Source organism: Paroedura picta, chromosome 6 (genome assembly GCF_049243985.1).
Source record: "Paroedura picta isolate Pp20150507F chromosome 6, Ppicta_v3.0, whole genome shotgun sequence".
In the NCBI taxonomy this organism is placed as follows: domain Eukaryota; kingdom Metazoa; phylum Chordata; class Lepidosauria; order Squamata; family Gekkonidae; genus Paroedura; species Paroedura picta.
Window position 1 is genome coordinate 111,886,821 of NC_135374.1, and position 23,214 is coordinate 111,910,034.

A 23,214-nucleotide genomic window follows, 5' to 3' on the forward strand; every position below is an offset into this window, starting at 1 on the left:
TTCTTTATCTGTGAACTCAGAAAGACTATACACATACACAGCCACAACCACCATCAATAATACACTGTTTTTCGGCCTTCAGTAAGAACAGTTTTTTGGCCTTCTGCTTTCAGGCTTCAGAGGCTGCTTCCAGACAGACATTTTATTCATGTTTCCAAGCTTTTTATTTTGGCATTCACATGATGTCATCTTTTAATCTTCCACTTTCCAGGTTCCCCTGTGCTTCACAGTGATCTTTTATGAAGCAGTCCAGGTACATTTACATGCTGCCTGGATATAAAGGCACAGTAATATTAGAAGACTCAATTTCTTGCATTCCCCACATCCTTAAAAAAAAATCTAGCTCTTTTCATTGCAGAGATATAAGGGTAAAGATGCAGGCAGTCGTCTCTCCCCCCTCTACTTTGTAAGTAATAGTGAGGGGAAGTTGGAGGACGGCTAGAGCTGAACAGGAAATTAATGTGCAGATGCTCCATTGCAAGGAACAAAGAGAATCGTCATTGTGCGGATGCTACCAAAATAACATCAGCCAGCTGATTTGCCCTCCTGCAGGCCTGGCCTGCTCTCCGATCTCAGTGTCTGACTCCAAGTGTACTATTACAATTGCAATATACAGGAACTCTCCTAAAACCAGCAATTCCCAGAGCCTCTGCCCTGCCCAACTTATCCCTCTTCTTAAACGAAGCGCTTTCCCATGGCATGCTCCTTTGAAGAATGCTCAATATTCAGCAAGAGGCTCTGCACAGCTGCTGTTGCAAGAAACAAGCTTAATTGCTGGTGGGATTTTTCCCCACTCACGTTCCAGCCCATCTGGATGGTGTGATTATGGATGCCTCTTCTCCCCCCACCCAATCCACTTCAAACCCCCCCCCCCCCCAGCAATATCTATTAATCCCATGGACGGGCATCTCTAACATGTAGGAACTATGCCTAGGGTAATTACAAAGTGTTTCCTCTGTGCTTGGATCTAATAGAAGAGCAAGGAAAGATAATGAAGGCTGATTGTAGGGTCGTCATCCCATTGAGGGAGCCGAAGGGAAGCTGTGCAAATCACAGCTGGCTGATGAATTGCAAAAAGCATAAAAGAAATAGCAGACCAGAATAATAAAGATAAAAAATTTCCGGCTTGACAAAAAAAAGGGGGGGAGTGGGATTCTGCTTTCTGATGTACAGCTTCATACCACTTCCTGGATTCCTGAAAGCACATGGCGCGAGGGGGGGGGGGACAGGGAATGTTTATCCATGTAGCACATATAGCATGTCCTACAGGCCCCCTGCTTCCAGGGGCCTTGTGCGGTTCCTCCCTCATGGATCATAGTCTCTCTCTTCCTCCCCTCTTTCCCCTCTTTTAGGACATCCAGAGTTACGTCCCTTTCCACTGTGGGGGGGGGGGGGCTCCGTCCTCAACCTGGCTGCTCCTACCACAATTGTACATTGCTAGGGCATCGTAAATCCTTAAACCACTCCTGACTGGGCGGTGGGGGGTGGAAATCGCATCTAGAAAAAAGTTGGTTCAGTCATGAGAGCATGCACATATCACGGAATGTAAATCTGCCCCGAGATTCATTACATTACAGCCTCAATATGTAACCCATTATACAGGAAACAGGATCAGTTGAAATATCTGCATGCAACACAAGTTCTGTTTCCGTAACCAGATGTTATCTGGGCCCATGAGTCTGCAGTAATTCCCATTACTGTGGCAGCTTTTTCCTCCAGAAATCAGAGAGTGATTAAAATGTGGCATTTGCTCGCAGAGGATGTAGCAATAGCCACAGGAATAAACAGTTTTAAATATGGAGGATCAATCTATTAGTGACTTCTAGCCATGGGGGAACTAAGGGGAATCTCCAGAGCCTCTGAATCTCAGGGCCAGGAGGCAGCCTCAGGGGAAGGCCTCAGCCTCTATGCCCTACTGTTGGCCATCCAGAGGAACTGGTTGGTTTGGCTACTATGCAAAACAGGATGCTGGATGAGAAGGGCTAGGACCTGCAGAGCCTAAACTACACATGATATTAGGACCTGACTGGATATGCCTGCACAGGAGAAAGAGATGGCAAAGGAGAACAGGCACAAGTTCTACTTTCAGTTTGGGGCAGAGCGCTGGCTCAAAGGTGGAGCATCTGCTTTGCATGCAAGTTCATTTCCTGGCATTTCTAATCCAAGGAGTCAGGTGATATGGAAGTCCTTTTACATGACACCCTGAAGTGCTTCTATCAGTCTGAGTAGACAACAAGCAAAGGTCACTGTGCAAACCGACCCAACTTGATAAAAAGGAACATACACTCATTTTTTAAACCCAAATCATGTGTCTATTCTTTTAAGAGAATGCAAATACAGTCAATTTTTTCCCCAAACTGCTACACCGTCATTATAGGCTCGCCACCTATGTCCCTAATAAACCTCCATTTTGCCATGTATCGTTTCATCTGTGGCCTTATCACCTTGGGTCATGCCTGGTTTCTTTGAACTGCATAGAGTTTTGCAATTGTGAAATATTCTTCTAGGACAAGGGTAGGTAAACTGTGGCCCTCCAGATGTCCATGGACTACCATTCCCATGAGCCCCTGCCAGCATTCGCTGGCAGGGGCTCCTGGGAATTGTAGTCCATGGACATCTGGAGGGCCACAGTTTGCCCACCCCTGTTCTAGGATGTTGCTCTTCTATTGAAGTCCTCTTTTGTGGTGTACTTTTTGACTTTTCCTTCTGGCACTGTGGGCCTGCTGAGGAAACACTACATGGCAAAACGGAGGTTTAGCCCCACCTACATACATTGACCAGGGCCTTGCCCCCACCCGGTGGAATGATCTCCCAGAAGAGATCAGGGCCCTGCCAGAATTAAAACAATTCTGCAGGGCCAGCAAAATGGAGCTCTTCCACCAAGCTTTCAGTTGAGGTCAACAAAGCTACACCAGCTAAAGCCCAGAGGCCCCTCTCACCACCCACCATGTCCCACAGATGAAAGGGTTCAAATCACAGTGCAGCAAACAATATACAATTGCTAAGTTATACGGTTATAATGTTCTAATACCAAATGTTAAATATATTTTATTGTAACATAAATAAAATATTTTATTTTACTGTTGTTGTTGTTATGTGCGAAGTCGTGTCCGACCCATCGCGACCCCATGGACAATGATCCTCCAGGCCTTCCTGTCCTCTACCATTCCCCGGAGTCCATTTAAGTTTGCACCTACTGCTTCAGTGACTCCATCCAGCCACCTCATTCTCTGTCGTCCCCTTCTTCTTTTGCCCTCGATCGCTCCCAGCATTAGGCTCTTCTCCAGGGAGTCTTTCCTTCTCATGAGGTGGCCAAAATATTTGAGTTTCATCTTCAGGATCTGGCCTTCTAAAGAGCAGTCAGGGCTGATCTCCTCTAGGACTGACCGGTTTGTTCGCCTTGCAGTCCAAGGGACTCGCAAGAGTCTTCTCCAGCACCAGAGTTCAAAAGCCTCAATTCTTTGACGCTCGGCCTTCCTTATGGTCCAACTTTCGCAGCCATACATTGCAACTGGGAAGACCATAGCCTTGACTAAACGCACTTTTGTTGGCAGGGTGATGTCTCTGCTTTTTAGGATGCTGTCTAGATTTGCCATAGCTTTCCTCCCCAGGAGCAAGCGTCTTTTAATTTCTTTGCTGCAGTCCCCATCTGCAGTGATCTTGGAGCCCAGGAAAATAAAATCTGTCACTATCTCCATTTCTTCCCCTTCTATTTGCCAGGAATTTTACTGTTAGAAATATTATATGTTCTGAATGATGACATTCCTTGAACTGTACCATGAAAATTTTCACTATAAACCACTCTGAGCGGTTTCTAATATAATACAATAAATAAAAAAAATAACAAGGTATCTATTGTGGGGAGAGGGAGGGTAGATGATTGTAAGCTGCTTTGAGATTCCTTTAGATAGTGAAAAAGGGGGTCTAAAAGCCCAGCTTTTCAAGGAATGCATTGTAGAATCACAGAATCATAGAGTTGGAAGGGGCCACACAGGCCATCTAGTCCAACCCCCTGCTCAACGCAGGATCAGCCCAAAGCATCCAAGAAAAGTGTGTATCCAACCTTTGCTTGAAGACTGCCAGTGAGGGGGAGCTCACCACCTCCTTAGGCAGCCTATTCCACTGCTCAACTACTCTGACTGTGAAATTTCTTTTTCCTGATCTCTAGCCTATATCGTTGTACTTGTAGTTTAAACCCATTACTGCGTGTCCTCTCCTCTGCAGCCAGTGGGAACAGCATCCTGCCCTCCTCCAAGTGACAACCTTTCAAATACTTAAAGAGGTCTATCATGTCCCCTCTCAACCTCCTTTTCTCCAGGCTGAACATTCCCAAGTCCCTCAACCTGTCTTCATAGGGCTTGGTCCCTTGTGGTTCAAGGTGGCTTGCCTACTTGTCATTCCTCAGTTTATAGAGAGCTTGGGAACATTAAAGTGCCTTTCATCCCAGAAAAACACAAGAATTTTAGGTTTAGGGGACAGTGACCCAGAGAAGCAATGCTGTTATTAAAAAAAAGAAGCATTTTTAAAAACCAAGCACAATGCACTCATAAACAAAATTCCTGCAGAAGGAAACAAAATAGTCTTCAGTACTAGGATATCTAATTCACACCTCAAGAAATGTCAGTGAAAGAATAAATAGTTTGGTTAAAATAATTATTTGTTTGCTTACTTTATTGGTGTCCATTGTGTCCTTCTCTTGTCCTTCCTTTCAAGCTTTATCATTTCTAGGAGACATGGCAACATTGTGAACTGTGTGGCCCCAGCAAGAACATTTGAATTCTATACTGACATTTGGAAACGGTAGGATTCTAAGTTAGAAGCCCCACGGACGTCCATATGACGTTGTTTGGGTTAACAAACAAACAGGGAAACAAAAACCCAAATTGACAAGTTAGGAACCTTCAAGGCTGAGCTGCAAAAAATGTTTTTACAGTTTAAAATCCAAATATATGTATTATAATTATGTGCACATGATAAAAGTTATTCTCATTCGTAAACACTGTGTAGTACAGCAAGCATAGATTCAACATAAACACATGGAACATATAAGGACCCCAAACCAGACATGTTTCGACCCTTAAGGGGGTCTTCCTCAGTTATTGCTACCACTATCTTGTCAGACTGCTGCACCCCTACTGTCTCCCCAATTTCTCACTGCCCCCCTGGATTCTTCCACAGCCCCCAGGAGGGCATACCACTCACTTTGGAAACCCCTAGTATATGAGAATAGACCCCATCCAACCATCAAAATCCATTCAACACTGATTGGTTCCCCCCACCCCTCAGTAAGAGTTTAAATTGGAAGAGGCGGTAGCTTCTAAATTAATTTTAGAAGTTAAATATAAATTTATTAACGTTATTATTTATGTATTTACAATTAAAGCTGATATTACCTGTCCTGAGTCAATGAGGGAAGGTCAGGATATAAAATAAATAAATTAATAATATTAATTAATTATTATTATTATTATCATTTTGTCCGAGAACAGTTCAAAAGTTAGAGAGAACAGAACAAAATTAGCCCCATGTGTTTTGTTCATATGTCCTTTTCTTCAGCATTTTTTTCAAAAAGTAAATCTTTTGTATACCAACATTAAAATAACCAATTTTTCTCCTACATGTTGATTTCACCTTTCCACCAAGGAACTCAGAATGTTATTCAGTATTCTCTCCCCCCTTCTCACAACAACCCAGTGAGGTAGTTTGGCTGAATAGACCTGACTGACTCTTGTTCATTGGGGGAGCTTCATGACCCAAGTTCTCCTTCACTAGCTCAGTGCTCTAGTCCAGCCTTTCTCAATTTTTTTCTCATTGAGAACCCCCTGAAACATTGCTCAGGCTTCAAGAATCCCCAGAGGTGGTGTGACTGTGCAGAATATGGTTGGGGAACATAGCTGTTCACACACCGACCTGGGGCCCCTCCCCTTCCCACCACCTTCAGGCTCACCACTGGCCATTTTGGGAAGAGGAGATGGGTCAACCTGACCCTATATGGTCATATCACCCGATAAATATTTAACATTTTAATATATATATATATATATATAATTAATTAAGTCCCACCCATTTGGGAAACCTTCCAGGACCACCAAGAAACCTGAAGGTTTCATGAAACTCTGGCTGAGAAAGCCTGCTCTAGTCACAGTGCTGTAGCATACTATGCTACACAACACCAGTGGACATTTAGTTAATATTAGAATGTCAAAAATGACAGCTTAATTCTCTGCAAACAGGAACTCTTCACATCTTAATTCCAAGTTATATTAGAAAATCTTTGGAGAAACTTAATTCAGGGCTTAATAAAGGCATTAGGCTGAATATAACACAGAAACAGGGATCATTACAGTCACAAAACCTCCGTTTCCCCACAGGGAAACAGAACAACAAAGAGCATGAATCAGTTCTCCATAGGCACTCATGCTTGTTTTAAAAGGATTGTTCAGATGCAGCTTGGTGTGGTGGTTAAGAGTGGCAGCTTCTAATCTGGTGAACTGGGTTTGATTCCCTGCTCCTCCACATGCAGCCAGCTGGGTGATCTTGGTCTCATCACAGTCCTGTTAGAGCTGTTCTCACAGAACAGTTTCTTTTAGAGGTCTCTCAGCCTCCCCTCCCTCACTGGGTGCCTGTTGTGGGGAAAGGAACAGAAGGTGATTGTAAGCCACTTTGAGACTCCCTTAGATAATGAAAAGTGGGGTATAAAAACCAACTCTTCTTCTTCAAACACAAAAACAGACAGACATATAATGGGGAAAAGAAAGGCAGAGCGAATGCATAATGTCTGCAAACATTATAGTCAAATCCCATTGCAGTGCTTATTATACCAAAAACATTATAAAGAATATATCTGTTATCCAAGAACGTTGTCTAGATAGGATTTAGTGCCAGATACATCCATTCGTTTTTAGTCAGGAGGGCAATTTCCCATTTTTTATACACCCACTCCGAGAGACTGGGAAGTTTTGAATGTTTCTCATAAGTCGCTAAGCATATCAGTACAATGGCTGATACATTCAATACCATGACAAAATCAGTGTCTTGGACCAGATCCTTAAGATAAAATAACAAATTTCTTGTTAATTCCTGGAGGGCTTCCTGTCCTGTAATCATATCAGTTAATTTTCATAGTCAACATATTTTAAAACAATCTGTTCATTTTAAAAGCTGAACAGAACTGCAGCCTGAATTCCTGAAAATTCACTACTAGAGTTATGCACAAGCTCACTCCCTGTTATTTAATGACTGGCCCCACCCACTGCAGCAGCCATTTTGTGCTTGGGTCCACTGCTCCTGAGAGCCTTTTGGTGGCTCCACCCATCACCCTGTGTCAGAATTCCAAAACTCCGCCCCCCAGCTTACAAAGGTTGGGGACTCCTTGTGCAAGTGGTAGAAATAATTTCTCGTTAACTTTTTAGACAGGATCCTTCATACTAGCTTTTGTCAAGTCCTTAGATGTACTTAACCACTTCCTGTTGCTGTCTTATGACCCTATGAACTTAGATCCAACATCTCCTCACTATAGAATATTGACACCAGTGATGATAAGCCAGGACTAAATGCCCATTTCCATTTTCACCCCAATATAATAGGCAAACATTTACAGAACAAAAATTATGTATGCTTTTGAAACCAGATAATAACGGCTGATAATTTCCTTTTATCAGATACTTCAAGTGCCTGTAGATTCTTATCTTGAGCCAGTCATCTCATAATATTTCTCTTGACTGCTTAATGATAATACATTACATTAGGTACTCCTCCCCTTCCTCCATTATGTTTTTTCTTATAGCATGTCCGTGCTGATTCTAGGGGGTTTACTCTTCCAAATAAGTCTGATGATCCATGTTTTTGGCCAGTGCTCTAGTTATTTCCTAGTGCCCATTCACTGATCTATTTAAAAATTTACCGGCAAGGATTCTTGCCCCTTATGTGGAACATCAACATAAGGGGTGAGAATTCTTGTCCCCTGCCTACTCCTCCCTCTCAGAGACCCAGATTCCCTCCCCTCTCCCCGCTCTTTTCCCCTCCTTACTCCACAACAGTCCTGTGAGGTAGCTGCAGATGAGAAAGCTGAGAGAACTGTGACTTGTCCTAGGCCACTCTGCTGGCTGCATGTGGAGGAGTGGGGAATCAAACCCAGTTCTCCAGATTAGAGGCCTCTACTCTTACCCACCACACCAAGCTGCTCACCCTCTTAGCCACAACCCAAGAAGTTTATTCCAGAACATCCACTGCACTTCCGTTTCAGAGTACATATTCCAAAGGCTGTGTTCTGCTTAAAGCAAGATGCCTTTCCACTGATACACTTTTTTAAATTGTTATTTTCTCATGCTGCTGATGTGACTGTGAAAATAATTTGACTGCGTTACTATTTCTGTGGCCTTGCAAGATCACCTGCATGGCCCGTACAATTATAAATGAAGAGATTTCCCAGCCTCACTTCCTCCAAGGGAATGTTCTAAAGGAGGCTTAAGGGAAAGTAAACATGACAAGGTAAGACGAAAAGGAAGAACAGAAACCGACATGTTGTATATATTGACAGAAGTGAACTGAATGTGCTCTAACTTGGTGTAAAAATAAAGGTGACATAGACCTTCTAGCAGGCGCATTTACACATTGTCAATAAACAGCTCGGAGTCAAGAAATACAGTTTATAATTGCCTAAATCTAACTCATTCCCAAGTGATTGGGGATTGGCTCTATCTTTAATCCAATTTACAAGAAAGGGCTAAAATTGGAGGCTTCAAACTACAGAGCAGCCAGCCTCTTGGGCATGGAAAGCAAACTCTGTGCTAAACATCTATGTTGGACGTTCTGGGATTGGCTAGACAGAGACAACATCATTGAGGATGAACAAGGAGGCTTTAGAAACGGATGTCCCACCATAGATCAGGGCCTGATATTACGTGATCTGGCAGAGCAACACACCACAAAACAATGCAACTTTGGTTGACTACAAAATGGCATTTGACAGTATCTCTCAACCCAGACTGTGGGGAAAACTAGAAACCTCTACAATCGATGGCAGACTGTCTAGCCTCATCTGTATATTATATGAAAACAACTATCTGTCTGTAACATGCACTCCACAAAGCCACACAGTCCAAAAGATCCCAGTTAAAAGAGGAGTAAAGCAAGGAATCAAACTCATTTAGCTGTTTCCCTGTGGCAGTGTGATTGGGCAACTGCGGGTATGTAAATGGGACATCCAGCCATGGCTGACTTATGGCCACCCCAGCAAGGGGCTTGCGAGGGAAGAGAAAAGTAGAGGTGGTTTGCCATTAAACTAGGCAACTATTAGTTGGAAAATGCAAGATCTGCAGTGTGCATGATTGAGAAGGATATAAAGAGTGTCCTGCAGGGGATATCAGAGGAGATGAATAAGAAGACAGAAAAGATTATTATTCTTATTAATATTCTTATTAATATTATGTATTCAATTTGTAGATTTGATGCTGTAGAGACCACCCCAATTCACAGCTCCCATTTCTTCCAGGGAAACTGATCTCATCGTCCAGAAATCAACATTAGTACTGGGAGACATGCTGGCCCCACCTAGAAACTGGTAACCTTGGGTGGCCTTGTCCATTTCCCAACCCAGCCCATGAGAAAAGCATTTTCCACTGAGCAAAACAAGCATCCCATTGTCTTGCCTAAGCATCCATTGAATTCATGGCTGACGTGAAATTGGATCCAAAGACTCCCTTGCTTTCATTCCATGCTCTCAAGCACCCTTGAAACGGCTTTGGCAAAATTCAAGGAATTTCCTTTCAATCAACCAATTCGAGGGGCTTTGAAACAACAACCTGTGGTGTGAAATGGTCATTCAGTGTTTTTTCATTTATATCAAGAAGCCTGTTCTCTAAAGTTGTGTTTTTGGTGTAGCAGTTAGGAGTGCTTCTTCACTCCTCCTCCACATGCAGCCAGCCGGGTGACCTTTGGCTAATCCTAGTTCTTTAAGGATTCTGTCAGCCCCAACTACCTCACAGGGTATCTGTTGTGGAGTAGAGAAAAGGAAAGCAATTGTAAGCACCTTTGAGATACATGAGGGGGCCAGTTACAGTTCTCTCGGAGCTATCTCAGCCCTGCCTACCACATAGGGCGTCTATTGTGGGGAGGCAAAGAGTGAGAGATTTTATTTATTTATTTATTTATCATACTTCTATACCGCCCTCCCCGGAGGCTCAGGGCGGTTTACATTATAACAGAGAACAATACATAAAACAGTCTGTAAAACATGTATAACTGATAACTAATAATTGTAACCAAATAACAACACAGTATAACAGTAAACAATATAGTAATACAAACAGGTCCAGGGCTTATTGATGGGATTCTGAGGGGGGGGAGCAGGGGCCCTTGGTCGCTGATTGATTACGTCTGGTCTCGGCCAAATGCCTGGTGGAGGAGCTCCTTTTTGCAGGCCCTGCGGAACTGTTTAAGCTCCATCAGGGCCCTGATCTCCTCTGGGAGCTCATTCCACCAGGTGGGGGCCAGAACAGAGAATGCTCTGGCCCTGGTCGAGACCAGGCGGACTTCTTTAGGGCCAGGGATCCTTAGCTGATTGGAGGCAGTAGAGCGCAGAGCTCTTTTGGGGGCATAGGCGGGGAGGCGGTCCCTCAGGTACACTGGGCCCTGACCGCGTATGGCCTTGAAGGTAATTACCAGAACCTTTAGTCTGATCCGGAATTCAACTGGTAACCATTGCAGCTGGTGGAGAATAGGCCGGATATGAGACCTCCACGGTGTTGCCGTGAGGATCCTGGCTGCTGCATTTTGAACTAGTTGTAGTTTCCGGGTCAGGGCTAAGGGCAGGCCTGTGTACATTGTAAATCTGTTTGAGATTCCTTTGGGTAATAAAAAGTGGGGTACAGCTCCCCCCCAGCTCATTATCTTCTTTAATGTTCTGTATGTATTCCAGCCCTGTGAAAAGGCAATAACTTGTTTTTAAATCACACTGGCTATAAAATTATGCATCAAAGGAAAGGGTAGGTCATATTTAAAACTTGTGGAATAAGAGATGGTAAAAGATATTAAAAGCCAGGGACCAATGAGAGCCAAATCTGAGATACCAATGAATGGGTCGAACAGATGGGATTTTTCTGCAGAAGCCATACTTCTGTCCTGTGTGTAGCCAGCAGTTGGCAGCCCATGGAGATATTCTCTTTGCCCTGCCCCAAGAACTAGATGGTTTAATCAAGTACGACAGAGTCACTGAATGGAAATTAACAGTGGTAAGTCTGTTTTACTGAGGTGGTAGATGAGATATTCTGGAGCTATTATAACCTTTCTCAATTATTTTAACCATAGAGAAATCCCTGAAACATTCATCAGGCTTCAAGAAACCCCCAAAGTGGTACAATTGTGCAGAATATGGCTTGGAAATGTGGCTGTGTACATGCCCACCAGGGGCCCCTCCCCTTCCCACCCTCTCCAGGCCCATCACTGGCCATTTGGGGAGGGAATAGGTGGGTTAACAGGATCATATATGGCCTAAGGAAGAGCTAGGGGCCCTGCCAGAGTTATCAGCTTTCCGCAGGGCCTGCAAGGTGGAGCTCTTCCACCAGGCATATGGTTGAGGCCAGAGTGGGGCCCCGACATTCGATCTAGGACTCCCTGTGCCCATCTGACTTTTCTGGTACCTCACTCCCACTAGGAGAACAGCAGGATGCTTGTCCCCTGGCTGAACGAGGGGAATAGACAGTTAGTGGTTTTGCCTGCCACCATGGTATTAATAGTATTTATTATTATGGGTTTTATTGTATTTTATTCTTTTAAACTGCCTTGGGCCCAGTCAGGACCGGTGGTATATAAATCCAATAAATAAATAAATAAATCCCAATAAATCTTTAACAAATTTTAAAAATATTTTAAACATTAATTCCCCATGATGGATCCATACAGCTCGGGGCCCAAAGGAATCTAGGTAGGACCTAGGATCCCCCAGTGGGGGGCACTCCTGAAGGAGAAGGGGGAGGGGCCTAGGAGGGGCCTCAAAGGCCGTTAGTCAGTGTGTGGCAGTTAGAGAGGAACGGGCACTGAGAGAGTCACAAAGTGAAGTTGAAGAGTCAGAAAGGGCTTTGTGTTTGTAGGAGGAGTCTGAGGTGGAGGTTTGGAGAGAGAAAGGATGTCAGAGATCCTCTGGGCCAAACCAGGTCATGTGTCTTGGGAAGTCAAGGGAACATGGCTGCCTGGGACTCACAGGCAACACAGGCTACTCCAGGGCTCTGACTAAACTGACTGTGGAAGCTGAATGTACACTTCATATCTGGTGTGAAGTGACACAAGCACACCATGTGAATACAAAGTATGCCTTATACAAAGGAACACCCTATGAAAGATATTAAACCGTTTAAAGCTTTTTATTAAGAAGTTATAGTGGAGAGTGGCAAAAGTCCCTTCTTCCTAGAAATAATAATTTGAACTGACAGGAGTGGTAAAGCTCACACACATTGATTGGGAAAATATTGTTACCTAAATAGTGAAAATGTCACAGCTATCATGAAACCCTGGTTGAGAAAGCCTGCCTTATAGAGACTAACTGCAAATAATGTCTGTGAAATGTTAAGTAGTAAATGGGGGTGGGGAATTAAATGCAGTCTAACTGGAGCTATTGCTGCTGCTCTCTTGTTATTTCAGGACTATGACTTTCAAACTGTATGCTGCAGTCTATTCACTGCAAAGCCCAACTTGATGGAACCAAATTCCTTTAGAAAAGGGAGTGAGTTGGAAGAATCCAGCACCATGGAGGATTTGAGGAGACAGACTTGGCTCACCACAAAATTGTGCAGACAAGAGCCAGACAGTTAATTGGACTCAAGAGGCATAGAGCCGTATATATCTATCCACCACTATTGTCCAAGTGTTTGCATTGTTTTATATGGTGAAGGATACTGAGCCACAGAAATCCTATTTGAATGAATTTGTCTTGCCAGTTTTAGCCCAGCCCCTCAAAATCCACACAGAATGAGGCCATCAGTATTTTGCCCTTGCAATTAACCAGCTTGTGTTAGGGATTCCAAGCTCCAGGTGAGACCTGGGGATCCCTTGGAATTATAGCTAATCTCCAGGCAACATAGATCAGTTCCCTTGGAGAAAAATGGTTCCATAGCATTACACTTCACTGGGATTCCATTCCCTCCCCAGATCCTGCCCACTTCTGGCTCCATTATCAAAGTCTCCAGGTATTTCCCAACCCAGACCTGGCAACCCTAACCCATGGGGATGTACATACTTGGACCTTCCTCTCTGGCATATGCCAGACACATCAGGACAGTACTTGGGAAACAGCAAGAGCTTGGGAATGAAGCCATGGAGATCCCAACATCACATGAGTTATGACATCACTTCTGGGGGAAACAGGAAGTGATGTCACAATTGCTGCAGGAGGAAGGGGGCAGCAAGAAAATCATGCCCTGGGGATGGAAAATCTTCTAACGGAACCCTTGTACTGGACCAAAGGCTTTATATGAAATATTGAGAAGTACAAATATATTATTTTATTTTCTGGTTCTTTTATTTTTTAATAAAATATATGGATTGTTGACCTGTCTGGTAAATTCTCAGAAGAGAGTGCATGTGACCAAACAAAAATATTTTTTAAAGAACTGGGGGGAAACTTAACATCATAGTGAAAAAAAGAACATACTAAACTATCTTTACCCAAAGGGTCTAATTAAGTGTTAGCAATTTGACCCTTCAGTTAAGGTGTGGGTTGTGCCAAACAGATAGATATATAACTTTACTACTACTAATTTAAATCCTGGTGGAACTTTCTTTCTCAGCCTCTACTCTTCAGTCCCACTCTCACTAGCCCACAGGCTGGGTAGTTGGAGGGGCAGACTACTGATGACCTACACTTGTACCTGAAGGACTGTCTCTCTGTATATGTCCCCCAAAGAGTTTTGAGGTCAGCAAATTCTAACGTGCTGACAATTTCCAGCCCCAAAGAAGTCTTTCTGGCCTCGATTAGAGCTTTACACCCTTCCCCTTTTCCAAACATGTGTTCTATGCAAAAGGGTGCCTGTTTGCACCTTTGTTTTCTTTGTGTCCTTTAATCCCAACATTCTGCACCCTTGATTGCCTCCCCCTTCCCCCCAAATTCTCCTTAACATATTTAAAAAAAAACTCTGGGTTATCACATTATAACACTGCTGTGCACGACTACTTTTGTTTCTTAGAAACAGTATTGTAACAAAATGACACACACCCCTTTTTTAAAAAAGCATATTTTTCTAAATGGATGGAGGGATGGGGAGGGAATTAGACCCCCATTAGACTCCTCTTGAAAAGTTGAAATTGGGTTTCTAGGGATTCATTTGCTGTGGAGCAAGCAAGGGGGGAAATTTGAACGATGTCGCTAGTGCAGAAACAGTCTTGATTCTAACCATTTAACTGAATACTCGTTCTGGAGACAATGAGGGAGGAAGTGTGCTCCAAGGGACAGGAAGTCTCCAACTAAGCCAATCAGGACACAGAAGATTATTTGAAAAATATCAGAAAGTTCCTGATTTAAATATGCTAATTTACACATCTCCTCTGATGCCCCCTGTAGGATATTCTTCTTATGTTGTTGAATCAGGCACCCTACAGACCTCGCATATTCCCAGAATTAATTTCTGATCATAACTGACGTGATTTACTGTAGAAATTATTTTTCTATTGAGACTATTATCATGTCATTGTAATTGCAAATGCAATTATTTTATCAAGAAAAGGAAGGAAGAAAACCCAGAAAGACCTAAAGCAGCATCCATAATTCAAATAATAACATCACCAATAACCAACATGGTGGTAGAATAATCACCACAGCACAATTCAAATGTACCTGCATTCTCCTGATGCAAAATTCCTTTCATTTTGGAAAAAACAAAGGGGGAGGGGAAAGCTGTTGTTGAACTGTTGTGGCTTCACTTGGAACTTTATTTCACCTATGTTATAAGTGAGGAAAGGGAGCACATATTCTGAAATGCCTACAAATGTCAGTGAAAGCAATCTATAGGTAGATGCTGGCTTCTAAATCCTGATCACTTATAGGTTTCGAGCTCTAAGATGGGAAATACCTAGGGACTTTGGGGGTGGAGCTGAGTAGACAGGATTTGGAGCCAGGAGGTACCTCACTGGAGTATAATGCTACAGAGCCCACCTTACAAAGCAGCCATTTCCCCCCAGAGGGACTGATCTCTGTTGCCTGGAAATGAGCTATAAAACAGTGGCATCCCTAATTACTCACTGAATGGATCCTGAGCAAATCCCAAAGAGATTGCTGGTGTGGTCAGCTACAACAGCCGTGATCCCATGAGAATTGTGCAATATACAGTAGCTGCGTATCAGGGCCACAGAGAAATAATGTTGGGCCTGAGGAAAAACAGTCTTAGAACCCTTAGAACCCCAGTGCAGCATCAAACAGCATAGCATATTGAAGCAATAAAATACTGACATCATAAGCACACTGATACATTACATGCCAGTTCGTTAGACAGGTAAATGGCCTTCCTAGGACCGTTTATGCACTGGAGGTTCCATGCCGGGCTGCAGGATGGAGTTTTAGTCGTGGCAGGTTGCCCCACCTCTTCCTGTACCCATGCGGGGGAGCGCTTGGCGTGGTGTACCTCATCCGCCCCTGATTTGTGCTCCTGCACAGGAGCTGGGGCAGTGAAGTTCCCAATGTGTAAACGGTCTAGTTGACTCTCTGCCTTGAAGGTCAAAGGTGAGAGGCAGAATGGGGGTCATTTTGTTTTTCCACTAACTTTGCTTTGGACTCTTGCTGCTTATTGATGGAAGGAACCAGCAGTGTTGGGCCTAGAAGTTTCTCCATCATTTCTGACATTTCCCCTCAAGCTTCTGGGGGAATGCCCGGATTTTCTGAACCACTACTTTTAACGATCAGTGTTGTCTCAGATGTAGTCTGTTGAGAAATGTTTATAACTTACAATTTCCTCTTTATCCTTTGGAGAGAAGAAGAGTGACAGGATAAACTTACTTTGAAGAGAACAGATTGCTCCATGAATTATCCTCTTGTTAAATTTATGAGGATTGTTTTCAGCCTCTGTGAAGAAATAGAATCTTCAATCTCAATAGTAGCTCCCACATCTATCAACATAATCAGAGATGTGCTGTTTTAATGATCTGTTGGTATTCTGAAATGAGAACAATGACCTTTGTGTTAATTAGTCAGTATGGAGAGCCCACAGAGAGGGAAACCATAGAATTTAATGGGACTTTAGATTATGTGTTTGCCTCTTTAACACTGGGAGTAATATTTTATCTGAGTATATCGGATCAGATAAACTCTTCCATTGTACCTTCTAAATGGCTTCTTAACTTTTATGGTTTTGAAAGCAAAAGGATTGTCATTTAGACAGGGCTGCCAACTTTCAGATGAGTCCTGGAGATGTCTCAAAATTATAACTGGGGACTAGATAGATTCATGGAGGATAAATCAATCAATGACTACTTGTCATGGTGACTGAGAGGAACTGGTTGGCCACTGTGTGAGCCAGGATGCTGGACTAGATGGACTATTGGTCTGATCCAGCAAGGCTCTTCTTATGTTCTAATAAAGGACTTGGCCTCTATGCCCTGCTGTTGGCCCTCCAGAGAAACTGGCTGGCTACTGTGTGACAGGGGAAGCTGGACTAGATGAACTATTGAGTCTGATCCAGCAGGGCTCTTCTTATCTGTACACCGCTCCGCAGGAGCGGTATAAATAAAGCAGTAAGGTGTATGGGGGAGGGCTCGGTCCAGCATGGGGGGGCAACGATTGGCCCCTTGCCCCCAGACTGACAAATCAGGAGGTGTGAAGTGCCTCCCAACCCACCCACCCACCCCCCAACCTGGGCCACCTTCGGCCGACAGCCACTTTCATCCATCCACCCACCCCTTAATCTCCTTTCTTGCTCCCATCCATCCATTTCTCTTCTGCTTTTCTTTCTCCCATTCTTTCTCCAATCGCTTACTCTCCTTTCTCCTCTTCTCTCTCTCTCACTTTCTCTCTCTCTCCCTTTCTCCCTTACTCTATGCCTGCCTGCCTGCCTGCCTGCCTGCCTTCCCCCCAGTGGGGGGAGGGGCCCGGGAGGGAACCTCCCGCACCCACCCACTGCCTGCTTATAATCCAACTTCCTCAATGAAACTCAAGGCAAATTACATAATTGCCTTGCGGAAATCTAGAACCAAGAGGTAATCTAAAATAGAGTTGAAACAAAGCATAAGCATTGACATGTTAAATGATGCAAAAATTATATGGTAGGACCCTCCTTAACAGAAAGAGACAGTACAAACCAGACAAAGTACCATAGTCTACAAGTCCCACCTCCTTTGCCCAGTCATCTTTCTATAAGTAAGTAGATAACTAAACATGGGTTGAGGTCTGCTCACATGGTAGCCTTGAAGTGTACAACAGATACAGAAGTGCCCTTTGTAAAATATGGAAGAGCATTATGCTAGTACTTATATATGGGTCACTTCCCAGTCGGGAATTTTTAATTTCAGAAGGCCTACTTTTGCGATTGTGTGTGTTCATTTTTATCATCACATCAGTTTTCATTTCCATTGTGTTCCATGGAACATTTCAAGTTACCCTTCCAATGGTCACATCTAGCTGGGGTCTTTAGTGCTCCATTTTAATTAACCAATGTCTTATGTTTTTATTAAAGAGATGAAATTTGCAAGTTCTGTCCCTAAAGGATCCTCCCTGCCCAATGTCAGGCAGGCAAGGTTGAGGGTCCCCACTTTGTAGGCACAGTGGAAGAGAAAATTTGCTACATCACTCCTGGATACAACCCAGAATTGATAAAAGGTAGCCCTGGGATTCCTAGAGCTGCCAATTGTCACTCATAGATAGGCTAGGCATTCCTAAGAAGGAGACTTCTGGCAAACCAAGAAGACAGTGTGGCACAGCAGGCACAGAAACCAGCATTTGTCAAACCAAAACGCAGGAAAGATATTAAGGACCACGTTATGCAAGGATCTGGCATTGCCCAGCAGATGACTGGAACACAGCACATGTCCTTGCAAAGTTTCCCACTTATAAATATCTAAATAACTACTAGATATATTATTAAGAGAGGATGTCTTACCTTTTTTTAAAGAAAATGTAAAAGCTTCTCTTGAAGGACTTGCTTATGATTGCCATTTATTTCTACACTTTTAAAATGCAGTTAATGCCATTTGTAAAAATCACAATAAATACTAGGTATCTGTCCACCCTCAATGGACTGGGCCCAGCCACCAAATGAAGGAGCTGAAAGGTGGGTTTTTTTAAAGCAATACATTAGTTATGAAAGCACTTTTAATTGTTTTATCCTTTTATCATTTGTCTGTCTCCTCGCTACATTCATCTAATTAAGCTTTTTCTCAGGCAATTCACAGAGGCATGATGGGTGCAATCAAAGAGGAAAACATATCACTCAATTTGGCACCTGGAAACGATACAAAGCAGTTATTAAGGGCACACTTTTTATAGTCTTTTTTCCCTTCTTTCTTTTCCTCAGAAAGTAGCTGTCGCTTGTCTGACGATATGAAGCAAAAAAAAAGACACAAAAATGACCACTGCACTCAAAAACCTCTTACCAGATAAATCTGATTAGATTTAATATCAGACCACGTCAAGCAATCGAAAGGAGAAATTGTAGCTAATAAAGAATGAGAAATTACTTCAGTAACTTAAGTCTGGCTTGTTCTGCATGTCGCAAATCTGCAAAACTCATGCATGTATTTATTTTACACAGTTTATACCCTACCTTTCTGCCCTCACAAGGGCCACTAAGGTGGCTAACAAATTAAAACATTTTAAAACCAGCAACCACAATTAAAGCAATTTAAAACAGAACTAAAATACATACAAAGACACAAAGATGTAAAAAAAACAATTAAAATATTGGGCAGGAAGGAGGGATTACTGAGGGAATGCCAAGTGACATTTTAAAAAAGGCTTCAACCACTGGTGGAAGATGGAAACAAAGGACAGAGTTTTGGTGCCACAGCTGAGAAGACTCTCACCTGGGGTGTGACCTTACCAGGCTGTGACCTTACCTAATCTCAGAAGACAGGGCCTCCAAAGAAGACCACAGTGGTAAGGTAGGTACAAGTATGTGGATCCCAAGCAGGGCTTTACAGGGCTTTAAACGTCAAGACCTGTTACTTCAGATAGTGCCCACATACAACCTGGGAGCCAGTGTGGATGGGTCAAGACCAGCTCACTCAACATCCTGCCTGCAGTATTCTGCACCAGTTAAAGCTGTCAAACCCTTAACAAGAGCATCCCATGTAGAGTGCATTGCAGTAATCTAATCTAGTTGTAACCATGGTAGGCACCACAATGGCCAGATCTTTCTGCCCAGGAAAATATAGTTAATAAATATATCCAGGGCCACTGTATCACCATGGGGTGCAAGGACCTATTGACAGACATTGTTTTCTGGCATACTTCCTCTGCCTTGAGGAGGGCTCCAGCCCCTTAATTTACCAGGGATTTGTCCAATATGAAGATGGGGAGACAGCTACCCCCACATCCTCTCAGCCTTCCAGAATCTTGACTATTCATTGTGACGATCCCATCTTAGCCTGACAGAATTCAAGACGTGCGTCAGATGCACCAGTGTGTGTCACTCAGTGTCTGTTTTTTGCATTTCCTGATAATTATTACTTGACATCCATGCCTCCGAGCCTTCCTGCAGATTCCCTGTTTGGCATTCCAGAGGGTTTTGAGCCCTGCCCTCAATTATGGGACCCATCCACCACTATTTTCCTTTCAATTTCGGTGAATGTCACATACCTCTGCTTCATGCATATTTGATCGTTCCGTCCATAGCTCAGCTTGAGAGAGTTTGCACTCTGCAGGATCCGATTACAACAGTACAAGGCAGCGACTGAATGAATCATTTTTGTTTCCTGTGGGTAGGTAGGCAAAAAAGTTTCCTGTGGGTAGGTAGATTAAATGGCATTTTTATTATTCGAAGGGAGGGGGGGGACAAAACAGGAGACTTAATACAATAAAGGGAATGGCTCCAGTAGAAATACCCGTTATAATCAACACGGTATAGAAGCACAATCAGAGATGGAATTCATGACAAGATTGAGGCATGGTTGGAAGTGGATTCCCATGGTAGGCAATCCGGGAAATTGGTTAAGGGAAGAAAAGTATGTCAGGATGGATTTATTAATAAGGTCCGGAGAAGTTCCATAGAGCCTGCAAAATGGAGCTCTTCTGCCAGGCTTTTAGCTGGAGGCTAGTGACAGAAGGCCTCCCTGTAGCCTGGACCCATCCCTGTCAGACAATTGTACCACTCCACTGTCCCCAAGCTCATGGTGTTCTCCTCTCTTAATTGTTGCAATTGCCAAACTGGTAAATGTCCCCAAGTTGTGTTTGATGTTGACTATTATTTCTGTTATGACTGCTATGACTATTATGATCTGTTCTTACCACCTGAAAGCATTTGGGTCAAAAGCCTATACCTACATTCCCAAGGAAAAATGAAGCCAGATGGACATGAGAACTAAGCATGGCATTTTTGTAAGATATGTCTTAGAATGTAAAGGATACAGGATCCTTAATCCAAGAACTAAAACTATAAAGATCTGTAAGATAGTCTACATTGACAAGAAGGACAAATCTACAAATACAGAAATGGTAAGCATCAAAGAACTCACATTAAAGCTCAGGTGTTTCAAATTATAAAGTAATTCCTAAACTCCCTACAGTGAGACAAAAATATTCTAATGCCTTGGTTTCCTCACCCTCTTGCAGGTTTTCAACAGGTGACCATGTCACCCTTTCCAAGATGCTTTGACCCTAACCCAATGATGCTACATAACAGGGGTTCCTTCATGGTTGTGCTTTGATTTGTCCACCTTGCTGTCTTGTCTGTATCATCTATTCCAGGGGCAGTCAAACTATGGTCCTCCAGATATCCATGGACTACAATTCCCAGACTGGCAGGGGCTCATGGGAATTGTAGTCCATGGACATCTGGAGGGCCGCAGTTTGACTACCTCTGATCTATTCTGTGTTCAGTTCCCTCTACCCTGTAGCAGATTCTGGGGTGTACAACCAGTTAACATAGAAAGTAGGCCTGTTGGATCTTCACCTACTCGCTTATAGCAGGACACTGGTCCTGATGGACAACTTGTCTATCCAGGAAGATTCTCTGCCATTAATCATTTTTTTCACCAAGGAACCCCTGCCAAGCTTCCAAGGAGCTACAGGGTTCCTCAGAGCACAGTTTGAAAACTGAGGTATTAAGCTGTTTGACGTTGCTTTCCCTTTTTCCTGACAAATGTCAGCAGACCCACAGACTTACATGTGTACACAGAAGATTACTGAAAATGAATATTCAATGAGAGCATCATTTGACTGTGAAAGGAAATGAGGCTGAATTTGGAGGAAATAAATGCTAAGTACTGGGACAGTTGCTGCGGCAGACAATAGGATATCAGTTTTTAAAAACACTCAAAAAAACCCACACTTCCATTAAGGCTGCTGTCTGTGAAAATGGTGATTGTTTCTGAAGCAAATAAATTACACAATCAACTATTAATTTGCCAGCAGCATATTAACTAGCTTTTCCCATAAGTAGTTGGAGTCCACATTAACTCATATTTATTGTACTTTTTTGCCAAGAAGTCACAGCTGACTTATAGAGACCCCATAGGCAATAGGTGCTCAGGTGTGATTTACCATTGCCACCCTGGACTTTCTTGGTAGTCTCCCATCCAAGTCAGAGCGAGGGTGGACCCTGCTTAGATTCCCAGAAATCTGGCTTTATATAGTGGTTAACAGTGGCAGTCTCTGATCTGGAGAGCCAGGTTTGATTCCCCATTCTTCCACATGAAGCCAGATGGGTGACTTCAGGCTAGTCACAGTCCTGTTAGAGCTGTCCTCACAGAGCAGTTCTCTCAGGACTTTCTTAGCCCCACCTACAGGAAAAGAGGACAATTTAAAGTACTTTGAGACCAATGGGGCCTGCTGGGTCACCTTTGGCCAGTCACAGTTCTTTCTGAGCTCTCTCATCCATCTCACGGAGTGTGATGTGGGGAGAGGAAGGGAAGGCAACTGTAAGCTGCTTTGAGACTTCTTTGGGTAGTGAAAAGCAGGGTATAAAACCAACTCTTCTTCAAAATCTTCTTCAGATCTGACAGGATCAGGGGAGCCTGAGCTATCCAGGTCAGGGGCAGGCTTAGTTATAATTTATGAATTATACATTTGACAAAACCTATAGCCACCAAAGGAAGAACCTCTTGTGGCGCAGAGTGGTAAGGCAGCAGACATGCAGTCTGAAAGCTTTGCCCATGAGGCTGGGAGTTCAATCCCAGCAGCCGGCTCAAGGTTGACTCAGCCTTACATCCTTCCGAGGTCGGTAAAATGAGTACCCAGCTTGCTGCTAGGGGGTAAATAGTAATGACTGGGGAAGGCACTGGCAAACCACCCCATACTGAGTCTGCCATGAAAACGCTAGAAGGCGTCACCCCAGGGGTCAGACATGACTTGGTGCTTGCACAGGGGATACCTTTACCTTTACCTTTATAGCCACCAAAAAGTCGCTGTGAAAAGGCATAAAGTGTTAGGATTTTCACACATACATAACATAAAGTATTTCAGCCTAATGATAAATAGAATTCCACCAATGGTCAAATCTCTTATTGGCTGAAAAGGCTTGCCTTTTTATTTATTTTAAAAGGAGAAGGAAAAGATGCCTTGAGGAAGGAAATAGAAGGATGTACCTGAGTTGTTTGAGTATAAATACATGTGGAATGCTTAATAAAATTACAAGCAGGAAAGGAGAGCTTTTGGGAGGGGATTTAATTATTAGAGCTGTGCAAACAAGAACAAAGAGACAATTACTTCTGGCAGCCTAATGCAATTCACTTTTTTATCTCTCTGATAACCCGGCATTATTGCTCCATCTTAGGTCATACATAAACTCCACCATCCAGATCTGGGGGGGGGGGCTTTAATTTTCAAAAGCCCCCAACATTTGCCAGCCAAGTGAGTGATTCCAAACCAAAGTATCACAATAAACATGTACATAGATTAACAAAAACTCTCATCTAGTACCTGAATTTTCATGCTGTTTTAAAATCCTATGTGCTTACCTACTGGGCCATACCCCAAGAGTCAGAGTAGCTACATCCTCAGATGGGAAGCCAAGGCCAAATCACTGTCAGTTTGCTTAGTCGAATCCAGTCTGTGTCTTCTTACCAGCCAAGCAGTTCACAGTC

General features: G+C 43.3%; 1 long non-coding RNA gene across 1 annotated transcript; it reads right to left on the reverse strand.

The window, feature by feature from the left end:
• Positions 1-23,214, reverse strand: LOC143840780 (uncharacterized). The gene is made up of 5 exons (XR_013232403.1): positions 23,089-23,214; positions 19,772-19,887; positions 15,980-16,136; positions 4,670-4,724; positions 1-270 (listed from the first exon to the last, which is right to left on the reverse strand). It is a non-coding gene; the product is annotated as an uncharacterized LOC143840780 (long non-coding RNA).